The sequence below is a fragment of the Lampris incognitus genome, chromosome 7 (assembly GCF_029633865.1).
Source record: "Lampris incognitus isolate fLamInc1 chromosome 7, fLamInc1.hap2, whole genome shotgun sequence".
Lineage (NCBI taxonomy): Eukaryota > Metazoa > Chordata > Actinopteri > Lampriformes > Lampridae > Lampris > Lampris incognitus.
In genome coordinates, this window is record NC_079217.1 from 20,956,331 (window position 1) to 20,972,253 (window position 15,923).

Below are 15,923 nucleotides of genomic sequence, written 5' to 3' on the forward strand. Positions count from 1 at the left end.
TGAGAGCAGGATAAGTGGTTTGGATAATGGATGGATGGATAATATAAATAATATTTAATTAAGATTAATTAATTAATTAAGATTGCGGTGGTTTGGACATGTGTGGAGGAAAGATGCTGGGTATATTGGGAGAAGAATGCTGAATATGGAGCTGCCAGGGAAGAGGAAAAGAGGAAGACCAAAGAGGAGGTTTATGGATGTGGTGAGGGAGGATGTGCAGGTGGCTGGTGTGACAGAGGAAGATGGAGAGGACAGGAAGAGATGGAATTGGGTGATCACTGTGCCGACCCCTAATGGGAGCAGCTGAAAGTAGTAGTAGTAGATATTATTAATAATATATTATTATTGATATATATTGAGTAGTCATTTCTTGAAGTTAATGTGTTAGAAGCAGGAAAAATGGGCAAGCATAAGTACCTGAGTGTCTTTGATGACAACTGGGTCAGAGCATTTCCAAAACAGCAGGTCTTGTGGGGTGTTCCCAGTATGAGTGGTTAGTACCTACCAAAAGTGATCCAAGGAAGGACAACAGGTAAACCGGCGACAGGGTCATGGGTGCCCAAGGCCCATTGATGTGCTTGGGGAGCGAAGGCTAGCCCGTGTGGTCCAAACCCACAGAAGAGCTACTGTAGCTCAAATCGCTAAAAAAAAATAAGTAAATCCTAGCTCTGATAGACAGGTGTCAGAACACACAGTGAATCACAGCTTGCTGTGTATGGGGTTGCGTAGCCACAGACCAGTCAGAGTGCCCATGCTGACTGACCCTTGTCCATCACTGAAAGCACCTACAGTGGGCACACGAGCATCAGAACTGGACAATGGAACAATGGAAGACGGTGGCCTGGTCTGATGAATCCTGTTTTCTTTTACATCATGTGGACGTCTGGGTGTATGTGCTTCATTTACCTGGGGAAGTGATGGCACCAGGATGAACTATGGGAAGAAGGCAAGCCGGCAGAGGCAGTGTGATGCTCTGAGCAGTGTTCTGCTGGGAAACCTTGGCATTCATGTGGATGTTACTTTGACATGTACCACCTACCTAAACATGGTTGCAGACCAAGTACACCTCTTGATAACAACGGTATTCCCTGATGTTGGTGGCCTCTTTCAGCAGGATAAAGCACCCTGCCACACTGCAAAAATTGTTCAAGAATGGTTTGAGGAACATGACAAAGAGTTCAAGGTGTTGTCTTGGCCTCCAAATTCCCCAGATCTCAATCTGATCAAGCATTTGTGGGATGTGCTGGAAAAACAAGCTCGATCCATGGAGGCTCCACCTTACAGGACTTAAAGGATCTGCTGCTAACGTCTTGGTGCCAGATACCAGAGGACACCTTCAGAGGTCTTGTGGAGTTTATGCCTCGACGGGTCAGAACTGTTTTGGCAGCATGGGGGGGGGACCTGAACAATACTAGACATGTGGTTTTAATGTTTTGGCTGATTGGTGTACACCCTGTAATCACAACTCCCCTTCTGCTGCAATGACTGCAGCCATGGTGTCCCCACACATTTTCCTTTTCGTGTTGCAAAAGGCATGACTGACATCGTACGACTCTAAGTGCTTTTCTATCTCCAGTGTAAAGTGTTCATTCCTTTTCAAAAAGATTTTTTCACAAATCACACTCGATAGTGCAATGCCAATGTGACCTTTGACATTAAATGACATCACCTGTGGGTCATTATCAAAAAAGAGGACGGATAGCAAGATGCTATTCAAAACACAACAGGGGCAGATCGAGTCATGGTCCGAGAGGTTGTTGTGTTAATAAAGTAATCGTACTGCATATATTTTCCATGTAGAAAAAGAAAGTTAATACATAGTTGTCATTTATTCTGCAGAACTGAAATGGTCAGAGAAGAGAATAGGGATGGAATGTGCAAACCTGTACCCCTCTAGGCATTACTACTGGCACAGAATGGTCATTCATTTCCACTTTGACTGTTTTTTTCAAAAAATGATTACAAATCTCAACATAGTTATTGGAATCGAAGGCTTTTGGGGATATATACAACAATTAGTTATGTAATTAAAAAATAAATCGAACATACTAATGGTAAAATTTTTATTTTTTTCCGTAACTGCAGAAAGAATCAGAATCAATAAAGGCTTACTCAAATCACAAGTGGCATCCCTGCCACTATATGTTTGATGTAACCTGAGATAACCATTTTATTTTTAATGAATTTTCTATGGAGAATTCAAGCCTTGTCATGCTGAGGTAGGAACATTACCAACAGAGGGTGACTATATTATCCCCCCCTCCTCTATATAATACTAATTTTTATGTAAACTGTCTAGATAGCATTCACACGTGTATTTTGGTGCCTCATTGATGGGCACATGTTCAAGAAATTCGACCCCAGCAAAAATGTGGCAGGTCCAACGCCCAAAGATAAGCCAAGTATTGGCACATCCAGAAAATATTAAGGTGCAAGACAAAAATAGAACAACAAGAATGAAGACGTAAGGTCTGCACACTAAATTGCTCCCAAAAGCTATTTTATTTGGCAACGTTTCGATCAGTTCGATCTTCCTTTGGTCTGAGGAAGATGTAAGATCGAACTGTCGGTTTTCTCTCAGGCCTGAGGAAGATCGAACTGATCGAAACGTTGCCAAATAAACTAGCTTTTGGGAGCAATTTAGTGTGCAGAACTTACTCCTTCATTCTAGGTCTAATGTCTGAGTCTCGCGTGTCAACCACACCTGGTGGACATAGCAAGTCTGCATAAAATCACTATATCAGGTCTCACACACACACACACACACACACACACACACACACACACACACACACACACACACACACACACACACATGGCCTGAGATGCTCCCAGTGGACACTTGCCTTTACTTAAACAGCAGGTGCTGTTGCTAGCATCTCTGAATTGACTAGTCACAGGGATTAGAGTACATGTTGTTGTTTGGCTGTCCTTTATAATGAAATGTAGATCAAGAACTAATCCCTCTCCTGTTACCCCTTGCCCCTTGGTGATTTGTTTATCTCAACTCACATCCGACCCTGAAGATATGAGTTGAGATACCTTCTGAAGGCACAGACCTGTTCAAGTTCGATCTCAGCTCACGGCTAGGATGGGGGTGTACTGTAGCTTTTTGTGCACGTGGCAGTGTGGCTTTTGAATGTATGTAGTTGATAAGGTGTTTGAGGCTGACTCGCGCAAAAGTCCTGTGCGCTTGTTGACTGCAGTTCTTCACGGTCTCAAAATGCACTGATGTAAATGCTAAACTAAGTGGAAGTTGCTGACCTACCAAATAAAGCCAATTTGCTGTCAGGTGTCCAAGCATAGTATCTTGGTGATTATTTGGCCTGGAGGAGGTCCTGAGGTGGAAAGGTAGCCTTCTCAGACTTACTTGAAGAAGATTGCACACTGCTCTTTGCCAGATCAGCACCTGTGGATTTGCTGGGTGACCAAAGGAAGGATCAGATGGCCTATCCTCGGCTTAAATCGAGATTAAATCAGACGCTACATTTATTGCCTTCTTTCTGCAAGATTTGGTCAGCTGCTCTTTGCTAAATGCACACCTCAGACCCATGCAGTCTGCATGCAGTTCATGCGGGCCAGTAATAAACACCAGCTTATCCCAAAGTCCAGTGTTGCCCCGCTCATCCTTGGCATCTTCATCATCCTCTGTTACTGGTGTTGTCCTCTTTGTCCTGCAAAACACGTGGGTCTGCTCATTTCATCATTTCACTCCTCTCCCTTCTCTCTACCCCTCTACTTCTTTGGGTCATCTTTTTTTTTCTTTTTTTTCCCTTCTACCTCCTACAGTGTAGCTTTTTCCAAGGCACTAAATGCTTTCTTTGTCCCTCTCCTCTCTTCACTTATTTCTGACCTCCTCCTCTAATCTAGAAATTTGTGTGCGAGGAGGGTGGGGATGGGGGTTAATCTCCCCTCACGTGATAGATCTCAGGAAGGCTGAGAATCGCTGAGGTTTCGCTGCATGTGTAGCGAACAACATGAAATCCACACGTTAATCCCCCATTGTGTGTTATGGAACGTGTCTGCTATTGTTATTAAACTGAAAGCCCGTCTTTGGCTCGACAGGGACTGTTCTCACTCGGAGAGAAACTGCCTCTTTTAGTCTGTCATCGGGCTGTCGACCATCGTGCCTTATTTGTCAATTATGATGACAGAGAACCAGACACGAGACACATTAAAACAGTTGGTGGGGGGGGGGGGTTAGTGATGGTCTGGTGAGGGCAATGCCATTGGTGGTTAATGCATCTGTATGCTGACCACTACACACACACACACACACACACACACACACACACACACACACACACACACACACACACACACACACACACACACGCTACAGGTTAATTGGATATTGTCTCATGCAGCCTTTATTCCATTACCGATATTGATACAGACATGGCCTCTCTGGCACAATCCTCCTCCCCACGAGAGAGAGAGAGAGAGAGAGAGGGAGAGAGAGAGAGAGAGAGAGAGAGAGAGAGAGAGAGAGAGAGAGAGAGAGAGAGAGAGAGAGAGAGAGAGAGAGAGAGAGAGAGGTTATTTATCTCCGCTGTCTGTGCTCTCTCCCGGGTCGCAATTGGACTTTCTCATGCTCTCGTCCTCTCTCTCCCTCCCTTTTTCTCACCCTCTGTGGCGTCGTATTTGTGTTATGACTCTCATATTTCGGGACCCCCCCCCCTCCCTCACATCTTCCTTGTTCCCCGTCCGCAGCCCTCGGTTCATTCTTCCCCTCCGCCTCTTACATCATCTCTGTCTCTTTCTTTTTTTCTCTGCTTCACTCATTCTGTCTCTTGTCGGGACGCTTTTCAAGTCTTTTCTAATTTTATGTTTGTTTTTGGTTCGTCGTTTGTACTTGCTGTTTTTTTTTTGTTGTTTTTTTTTTGTCATCCCTCTCTGTCTCTTTCTCGCTGGTATTGTCACAGCTGTGTTCTCTCAGTCTGATGTCAGCGGGTAGTCTGTCCCTTACCCTGTAGTGTGTGTGTGTGTGTGTGTGTGTGTGTGTGTGTGTTTGTGCATGTGTGAGAGAGAGGCCAGTGCAGGGCAGTGCCATGCCGATGCCTTCCCACATCTCCTCCGAGCACGTGTGAGAGGGAAGGACAGAAACACTGGCAGCCTTTGTGTACCAAACTCGGTTACCACTTTGCCCTCTTCCTCTCGTTCCCGTCCTCTGCCTCCAGTTCCTCAACACCACCTCTCTCTCTCTCTCTCTCTCTCTCTCTCTCTCTCTCTCTCTCTCTCTCTCTCTCTCTCTCTCTCTCTCTCTCTCTCTCTCTCTCTCTCTCTCTCACGCCCTAATTCTATCCCATCTCACAGTCAGCTATCATTACTGTTAAGACATTTATGAAGCTCCACTAGTAAAATGGCCTTTGTCTACGTCTTGGATTCCACCGGCGATGATTTCATATCCACAGCACATGCTCGTAGGTGCAAATGATACCGACGAGAGTCTGTAAAATGGTTAATGGAAGAAATAGTTGTGGGATACTGCTCTAAAACCGATGAATTTATAATGAGCTTTTGTGAATTTTTCATGCTGGTTTCAACCTCGTGGCGTGTGAGAGGTGGGCACATTTTCAGCTAGCTGGGAGATTTCTTCCGTCAGGTCGGTGGGCTGTGTAGCGCTGGGTGGTTGGAGTTACGGCATTCCTGCCCATCAGCCGGCACACCTAAACAATTCCTACTAATGAGAACTACCCACCAGAGCTGCTTTATACTGACATGCCCCAACGTTGCAGAAATGCTCCCATTCTGTGTGTGTGTGTGTGTGTGTGTGTGTGTGTGTGTGTGTGTGTGTGTGCATACTGAGTGGGATTGGTGGAACAGAAATGAGGCAGGCTTTGGAAAGGAGATAACATTAGAAAAGACGGAGGAGCAGGAAGTGCTTTGATTTGAAGGGGAAGGTGAGGAGTAAGGTCAACATGCCCAAGCAAATTGGGGCTTTCTTAATGAAGCAACAGGAGAGAACGCCTGTTGCTGCTGCCCCCTCCCCCTCTCTCTCTCTCTCGCACACACTCTTTGTTTTGTTTTGTTCTGCCTGGCATGTTCATGACTGTTGTGCCCTCATTCAAGATGTGGTGAGATATGGACGGATGTGTTGCTCGTCAGCTTCCATTGAACCAGAGTATACCGGGAGTAAATATCCCTTAGTTAAAGGCAATATTTCAGTGAAAAGATTCGCATGGTTGGAAATAACCAGTATTGAGGGGCACGGTGGCCCGGTGGTTAGCGCTTTCGCCTCACAGCAAGAAGGTCCTGGGTTCGAACCCCAGAGTTGTCCAACCTTGGGGGGGGGGTCCATCCCAGGTCATCCTCTGTGTGGAGTTTGCATGTTCTCCCCGTGTCTTTGTGGGTTTCCTCCGAGTGCTTCAGTTTCCTCCGCCATCAGAAAGACATGCATGTTAGGGTTGAAATTCCGGTCTGTGCCCTTGATGGAGGCATGGCACGAGGAACTGGAGTTGGTCCCCGGGTGCTGCACGGCGGCTGCCCACCGCTCCTACCTGCACGGCTAGGATGGGTTAAATGCAGAGAAATACTTGCCCCACGGGGATTAATAAAGTATATCAAAATCAAAAAATGGAAGAAAAAAAAAGTATGTAGCAACTGATCTATGCTACGTCAGCTTTTTCAGTAGGCCCATTTCTTTTATCACTGTCATTGCCGCAGGGAGAGTCCTCAAGCAAGCGTGTGTGTGTGTGTGTGTCCTTTTTTGTTGTGCATTCCCGATTGCCATCTTCACAGTTCACTGTTCACCAGTTAACTGCATCCATGTATGTAGTGGCAGACGGTAAACTCTTGCAGATTGAACAGCAGTTTGCAGGGGTAATCAATTGCATTTACCACATGCCGTGTAAGCGCTCGCAATCAGCCATCAATGAGTAAACAAGCGAGCAACGTCGTCACCTTTTCTCACAAATGTAGAATTGAAGACATGAATGGAGGAGAGAGGTGCATTGATAAAATGCCGATGTTTCACAAAGCAACGTGATAAGAAGTTTGTTTGTTTTGTTTTTTTGACAAGTCATGTTGGAGTCTTGCTAAGTCTCTTAAACATCTTTTTGAGCTTTTGACTTATTTTCTCAATATGAAAACGATCAAAGGAAGTCGGCACCTCTCACCAGTCATGTCCTCTCCACTCCAGCATATATTACTAATCATCACAATTGTTTATGTTCAGTTTGCAAGCCCAAGGTGGAGGTGAGTTTGTTTGTGTGCAGGTGCATGCTCGCGTGCAGGTGCATGCTCACATGCAGGTGCATGCTCACATGCAGGTGCATGCTTGTGTGCAGACTTGTGTGCAGGTGCATGCTCATGTCAAGTTAATTTCATATGCCATCATATTTCATCAAATGGAGTCATTAAAAAAGTAGTGTAAAGGCACCAATTTGGATTTAATTCCATGAGTAGCTTAAAATGTTGAGGTTTAGAGAAGATGTGGAGAAGGAGCCCTGGTTATGTCTATACAATGATCTATCTGAAATCAAGGGGCCATTGACCAGACCCAAAGGGAGGCAATATACCATGTATGATAGTAGACTTGACACTTAAACCAAGATGGAGTATTCAGTCTTACATTTTAGCGTATAGCGGAGCTGATGTACTGCCTTGGTGTGTGAAGCTTTATTTGTGTGCGAGTGTGTGTGTGTGTGTGTACATGCACCGTAATTTACTGCTTTACCCTTCACTGCCCCTATAGCGCTAATTTGGACAGGTGTGAGGGCCCCCCTTCATTAATCTCTAGCGGTTCCCCCAATTTTCAAAGCAGCGCCCTTTCTCTCACCCTCTCCCCTACTTTCCTCCATCCCTCTGTGGTGTCTCCCGAATGCACACTTAAAGTTGAAATTCTGCTCACATAGCAGATTAAATTAAACTTCTGTACATACTGCCAAATTTGCCAACCCCCCCCCCGATGAACTCGGCCCCCCCTGTCTATTTTTGTCTCCCTGCCCTTTCTTCCTACCCGTATCCACCTTTCTCTGATATCCATCTATCCATCTATCCCCACTTCAGGGTTTTTTTTTACTACCAGCCCTCCTGTGGCGCTTCCTCCCACGCCCTCTTTCTGTCATCCATCCATCCTATCTTTTTTTTTGTCTCTCCTGTTTGTCCAGTCCTGGACTACTGTTAGCCTGGCACACACAGAAGGGGCCCGGAGGGTTGGCATGGCAGCCTGGCACAGGCGCTGAAGACTCCCCGCGAGCCCCTCACTGGGCCCCCCTGCTGGCAGGAATGACCCCTGTTATTTACTGTACAACTCCACCCCTTGTCATCCATCCTTCCACATTTCCCTCTTTTCTCCTCTCCTTTCTTCTGCTCCCTTTTTAAGTTGCCCTCTCACCCCCCCCCCCCTTTCTCTGTTTTCTGATGATAGCCTGTGTTTTTTTTCCGGGTGTAAATTCATTCCTTCCTCTGTCCTACATGGTCCCAGTCTTGACTTGTTTTCTGACCCCCCCCCCCAGCGACCCACCGCCGCCTCTCCTCCGTGCTGCCTGCGCACACCAAACAGTCCCTGATTTAGATTAATCGCACAATGATCCTTTCTAATTCTTCTCCTCCTTCCTTCCCACACAAGTGTGTCCACACGTTTGTGTGTGTGCAAACGTGTGCGCGCGCACACACACACACACACACACACACACACACACACACACACACACACACACACACACACACACACACAGGCACAGGGCCCGCAAGCAGGAAAACGTGGGTTCCTTTCCCCGCCCGGGCCGCCCTCTACCTGTTATTGTATGGACAAAATGTTTTGAAAAGGAAGGTCAAAGAGCAAGTCCAGACAGCAGTTTATCTCCTTTAGCTCCCTTACATTTTACACCCTCTGTGTCTCTTTGTCTCATCTCTGCTTGATGGACTTTATCTGTCTCCGTCTATTTCACTGCCTCGTCACACAAAGACGGATCACACACACACACACACACACACTCACACTCTCTCTCTCTCTCTCTCTCTCTCTCTCTCGCTCTCTCTCTCTCTGTCGGGAAGCTCATTAGCTGAAGTGAGTGATGGCATGCCAGGGCAGAGCGGTGAGGTTCCTGGTCATTTGGGGTAGACCAGTTGGACCATGGCCAGAACTCTGTGTGTGTGTGTGTGTGTGTGTGTGTGTGTGTGTGTGTGTGTGTGTGTGTGTGTGTGTGTGTGTGTGTGTGTGTGTGTGTGTGTGTGTGGTAGGCCCTGTATATTTTAGTCCCTCATTTGGGGACCCCATTATGGCCATGCCTGACTTGTGTTGTTGGCAATGGACCACATGCAATGTTCCACCGGATCTCACATACACACACACACACTATGGTGTTGAACAGGTATGACTAGCCTAATCGCCTACAAATTTCTAAAAAGTTATGCTATGTTACTCTCATACTTGTAACACTTAAAAAAAAATCTTAGCAGTTCCTCTGGAAATGCGTTGAGGAACGATATAGAGGCCTATATCACATAACTCAATTTTACATCTACATTTTCTGTATAATTTTGCTTGCGACACCCCATAAATGACACTACATAGCATCCCGATTGGCTTGTCATAGGGGGAGGTAAATTCCTCCGTCCCGACTGATTTATCAACAGATGGATGACATCGCTGTCAAAAGTCAGCAAGTGTAGAGGGAGAGTTAAATGTGAGATGATGTGCATATATTGAGGGTTAGATGGGGGGAAAAAAAGAAAAGATATTTACATAAAGCTCTTCACATTTAGGATTGAGTTATGTGCTCAAGCGCGCGTCTAATTTACACATTTCCAGATAATGGTGTAAACGATCTGGTTTTTAATTTGTCTCGTTATAATACACAAACATTTACAATTACTAACATACAAGTAAGAGTTATAAAAACAACTCTTGACATTTGTGGACCAATTATCAAAATGGTTTTATCGTCACGTGTGACACACACACACACACACACACGCGCGCAAAGTTGCTGGTAACTTGCATGTTTTTTAAGGCCTCATTTTACCATTTTCATGATGTTGGCCTAACACTACTTCATGTACTATGTCTCGCTTACCAGTGCAAATGATCTATGTGGTTGATTAGACCCCAGCCCGGCTGGTTTACTCATTAACTCCTGTGATTGGCTGAGCCAAGGAGGCGTGGCTCCAAAAGCGTGTCTAGATTTGCCTTTGGAGACAATCATTACCTTTGGCCTCCCTTACTTGTGTTCGATGCTCACTTGACTTCTTTCATCAATAATAAAACTTGCCCCTTCTCTGGTCTCAGACTTTGACATTTAAATATGTTTGTCTTCAAAGAAGGTGTCGTGATGCAAGTGATAAAGTTCCCTCGGATGACCCAGGTTCACACGCTTTCTCAAAAACAGTGCAAGAGTCACGTTGATCTGACCCGTCAATCTTCATGACGGCATTGTTGGATAATCTGTCGAGAAATAGGTCAGGGACATGAGACGGTGTCCCTGTTATCTCACTTAATTACCTCCATTATTGACCCTGGACTCCCATGTTTATGGTTTTTGTGAGTTACGGTTTTTTTGAAAAGTTCATCTTGCTCCATTTCTACCATCAGTGACCAGTCTAGAAGACTGAAGTCCTCATTGGCAGTCCTAGATGATGAAGTAACCCGCGCACATTTTGAGGCTGAACCTCCTCCATGTTATCTGACATTACTTTGCAGTTAACCTTTCTCTGTTCCTTGCCAGCCTAGTCAGGACAATGAGTCCAGGACAGCCCATTCATCTGGGATCAATTAACCCAAGCAGGCAGCCTCAGCCGAGCGCCTATTTCTGACTAAGCTCAACATAATGATAGGCTTTCAACCAGTGATGCCTTTGTTCTAGAAAGGTCTGTTTGTTTTCTTCCTCTGGTCAGATGCTAGTTTCAAGGGGTGCATCTGAGAAAGTCTATTTCTGCTTACTTGTTTTGTGGGCCTCTTTACTTTTCATTGTGTTTGAAGTCTCCTTGCTTAATTAAGACGTTGGGCTGCTGATCATGAATGTGGCTGAGAATGCCATGCAGAATGGCATTTTGGGTAAAACGGTGGTTGGCAGTTTGATGCAAGAAATCCCAGACCTTTTCTACTCCTCACTCATGTTTTTGTTCTCATTTTTCTTTTCCCCCTGTTTTGGAGTTGTTTACTTTGTTTGTCCTTCACAGCTCTCATAGTTATTGACTTGTTTTTCGGCCCACGGATCAGGTGAAGTTTTTTTTTGTTGGTAAGTTTATTGTTGATAAATCATTCCTGTCAACAGCATGGCTACTGTTTACTTTGGGAATCCCAGTTTAGAGCCTTTTTATTAGCCTTGAACAACTGACAGTACCACATATACATATGTACTGTTCACCTCCTTTAGCAATCACCATCCATTAGCCAAGCTGCTTATCCCAACTGGGGTTGTGGGATGCTGGAGCTTATCCCAGCAGTCATTGGGCAGCAGGCGGGGAGACACCCTGTACAGGCCGCCAGTCCATCACAGGGCCGACACACATACACATGCACACCTAGGGACAATTTAGTATGGCTGATTCACCTGACCTGCATGTCTTTGGACTGTGGGAGGAAACCAGAGACCCCAGAGGAAACCCACGCAGACATGGGGAGAACATACAAACTCCACACAGAGGATGACCCGGGATGACCCCCAAGGTTGGACTACCCCGGGGCTCAAACCCAGGACCTTCTAGCTGTGAGGCGACCGCGCTAACCACTGTGCCACCGTGCCGCCACCATCTATTCCCTAGTTCGGTTAAGCTATCTGTATCAAGCATTGCTCCTGTGATTAGGCTGGCTCATCGAGGCTCAAACGCTCCCTCTTGAAGGAGCAGTCCACGTTTATTCTGGCGGAGACACGCTTGTTACCAATTCAGCCATTTGTACCTGACCTGAGTCGTCTGTGGGTTATGTGGCCCTCTCCTGAGTGCCACGGAGAAGCATAGGACCTCCTGTTAAAAATGCCATGAGCATACAGTGATCCAATGAGTATTCTCAAAATCACAGAAAGTTGAATCAGTTCATCTGGACGCAACGTTTATTGAGAAAAACGTTTCATCACTCATCTAAGTGACCTCTTAAGTCTCAGCTGACTGCAGATATCCCCACCCTTGTAAACAATACAGTGGCATAACAACCGAAACCAGTGATTGGTTTCATATGCAAATTACCGGTACCAATAACTAGAGTTACAATGGCCATGTGTATGATTCACAGAAGATTTGGGATGTTTTCAATCACAGCAATGTAAGATGGCAACAGGTGTACTCTTAGCCACCACCACCCCCCCCCCCCCCTTGGTTCAGGGATGGTAATTCCCTCTTCACATCGATGGCCTCTTTGACTCCCCGTTCAAACCAGCGTTCCTCCCTATCATGGGTGTGCACATCCTCATCCTTGACAGAGTGGAACTGATCACAAGGGTGGGGATACCTGCTGTCAGTTTAGACTGAAGAAGTCGCTTAGATGAGTAATGAAGTGTTTCTCCCACTAACCATTTTGTCCAGACGAACTGATTCAACTTTCTGTGATTTCCTTACCTGGATTACTGAGCATGCATAAAGACAGTATTCCCAAAATGTTTCCTAAAACTGTATTCCTCTGACTGATTTATTCAAAGGTCCCTCACTGCATGCACACATACATTATATAATGACTAAACATGGTCATTGATTGATCGCTGTCCTCTCATTGTGTTTGTCTCTACCTCCTCACAACATAGACCCATGTCACTGGTCGTTAACACCAGAGCCCCTTCAGTCCTCTATCATTAGTGGTAGGTCACATAGTAACATGAAAATTGGCCTCGTCATATCTCCTGATTGACGGACAAGTACGGCTTCAAAGGGGCATCAGTTTATTGATCAACTTATCAGACTAAATGTTCCTTCCAACACTCGGTGCCATCAGTCAGCTCCTCTATCTGTGAGCTTATTGCTTTGTTGTTACTATGTGATTCCTCCTCACTTGCTCTGTTTTATTATCAGTCTTTATCCACTTTCAAGTTCTTGATCGAGTCTGATGCACAGTTGTCATAATTTACTCTTGGCTTCATTTCCTGGCCATCTTTCGTCTGGTTCTTTTCAGATCAAACGTGCAAATATACTATGGCGCCCCCTGTTGAAAGATTATCACCCCATCCTTGTTTTGTTTAATGTTTGAGTTTGTTTTTTTTTCAATACAGGCATCAAATGTGTAACATCTGTGATGTAAAAATTTAAGTAATTGTGCACTGGGACTTTTGCGACCCTCACTGCTGTATCCATCAGTCTTGCTCTGAGGTTTCCCCCTTTTATTCATTCTCTCTTCTCCCATCAGCTCCATCCTTTTTCTGGATTTTTCCCCCCTTTTTCTCCCCAGTTGTACCCATCCAATTACCCTACTCTTCCGAGCCATCCCAGGTCGCTGCTCCACCCCCTTTGCCGATCTGGGAAGGGCTGCAGACTACCACATGCCTCCTCTGATACATGTGGAGTCGCCAGCCGCTTCTTTTCACCTGACAGTGAGGAGTTTCACCAGGGGGACGTAGCACGTGGGACGCTAGTGCAGCGACCAGGACACATACCCACATCCGGCAATTGTGTCTGTAGGGACGCCCGACCAAGCCGGAGGTAACACGGGGATTTGAACTGGCGATCCCTGTTTTGGTAGGCAACAGAATAGACCGCTATGCTACCCGGACGCCCATCATCTCCGTCCTTCATTAGAATGTATGGCTATCTTTGTGAATAAAAATTAAAGTGACACGCCTAGTTAAAATGTATTTCGAGTTTATTTACGCCAACCTTTCTCCCTACTTAAATTCTCTGTCTGTCCGGTCCGAATTGACTGACAGCCTCACATCTCCAATTCATGTCGCCATTGTTGTGCTGGTGATCTTTGACCCCGGTGAAACAGAGGCGAGCTTGTAGAGTATTGGATCGGAGCGCTCGGGAGAACGTAGCGTGTGGCTATAAATAGCTCTCTCTCCCTCCTGTATACATGGCAGAGAATTTACAAGGTGCTAAAGGTGGCCAGTGACAGGTGCTTTCCTCTTCACAGTTCAATATCACTGTGTGTACGTGTGTGTGTGTGTGTGTGTGTGTGTGTGTGTGTGTGTGTGTGTGTGTGTGTGTGTGTGTGTGTGTGTGTGTGTGTGTTGTCTAAACAGAGTCATCAAGTTATAGGGGTATTATCTGGGAAATGTACTTCCAGTATCCCACTTATCCTGACACCTTCAAGGAAACCCGTTGACTCCGGATAAGTGTGTATGTCAGGGTGGCTGAGTCAACGGCAGAAGTATACACAGCCCGTGTGTTTAGAGTATACAGCGTACTCTTTGAAGCTGAGCGGCACCAAACATCTTGCATTTCAAAATTCAAACCTCGGATACGATTTGAGGGATGAGTCGAAATTCACTTTGGCCATTTGGGCGTGAATACAATTATGAGTCTGAATCAAATGGGGAAACCAGCATCAACTCTGTTAGATGAGAGTTGGCCCACGATGATTTGTTATCATTGCTGTTATCGCTTGTCGTTTTGTGAATAAGCACTCCTTTTGCTGCTCACTTTTGATAAGTATTCCTCCAGGTTATTTTGTAAAGATTGACGAGCCATTTGAGACATGTTAAAGCAACTTCTTGTAACTGGTGGCCAGCAGGAAGTCATTAGTGCTTCTTCCTGTCCCAGGAGCGTTGTGGGAGGGAGAGCTGTCATCTGGGTGGTGTTCGAGACTGAGCACTTCCTGGTTCTATTATTGCTGACATGGCGCCTTGATGGGTGTGTGTGTGTGTGTGTGGGGGGGGGGGGGGGCATGCTAGGGCGTCAATCAAAGATGGGGTTTGACCTGTCTGGAGTTAATGAGGAACCAGAGTTTGTCTCATCCAGTGCCGTGTGTGTGTGTGTGTGTGTGTGTGTGTGTGTGTGTGTGTGTGTGTGTGTGTGTGTGTGTGTGTGTGTGTGTGTGTGTGTGTGTGTGTGTGTGTGTGTCAGTCAGACTTTCCGCAAGAAAAATTTGGTGCCGGCCAATGTATCCATGGAGATTCCATAATGTCGGACAAATGGGAAAAATTCGGGTCATATTATCTCTGCCTTGCTTGAGTTATACAAGAGGAACAAAGCATCAGTGCAAATAGATTTTGCGTATCATTTATTCCATTGAAAAATTCTTTGACATTTAAACAAATTAAAGGGATCACTTTACGGCTTGTGGCTACTGAAACGTTTAAAATAATATTGAAAAGTAGAAAATATTGATTAAGGGTGGACTGTTTTGCTATTGTACTCTACTCGCACAGAAGTTAGGCTACATTAGTTTTTCATATACCAATCCAAGTGCACAATCACCTGAGGCCTAGAATTGATAAAACGACAATGAAAATGTTTTCCATTTAATTGGCCAATACACCGTAACAAGCCTTCCTATTTCTACAGCCACATTTTGGATATTGAACTTGTTGTTTTCATAAAACTTTATTTTCTTTGGGTGGAATTATTATTTGTTGCATTTGGAGAGCTTTAGAAAAACTGGTTCATTACCCGTAAAAAAGTTGGTAATTACCCCATAATTTAAACCACTGGTGTGTGTGTGTGTGTGTGTGTGTGTGTGTGTGTGTGTGTGTGTGTGTGTGTGTGTGTGTGTGTGTGTGTGAGTGTGTGTGCACTAATGCTTCATTAATGCTCCAAAAATCACAAATCCTGTCCTCTTTTAAAATGTATTTTGATTTTTTTTTTTGTTACAGTTGCTCCTTGAGGTCTACATTACAACCTGTGTGTTCTATATGTGTGGAAGTGATTCAAAGTTGTTCCCCTCCCTGACTCATTTAGTCTTTAGTTTACTGACCTATAGTCTGACCCCTGACCTGTGGGCAAGGAGGAGGCTCGGCTGAAGAGGCCGGATTGATACAGGTTAGAACAACGGTAAACATTGTCAGCTAACAGCACTGCGTTGGAGTTACAGGTAGTTGATGTGCATCTGTGCCGAT

At 45.3% G+C, this 15,923-nt stretch overlaps 1 protein-coding gene across 1 annotated transcript in view; it reads left to right on the plus strand.

Annotated features, from left to right (window-relative positions):
- Positions 1-15,923, plus strand: part of clcn2c (chloride channel 2c) — a 187,901-nt gene that overhangs the window by 57,187 nt on the left and 114,791 nt on the right. The gene's annotated exons all lie outside the window — the stretch shown is intronic.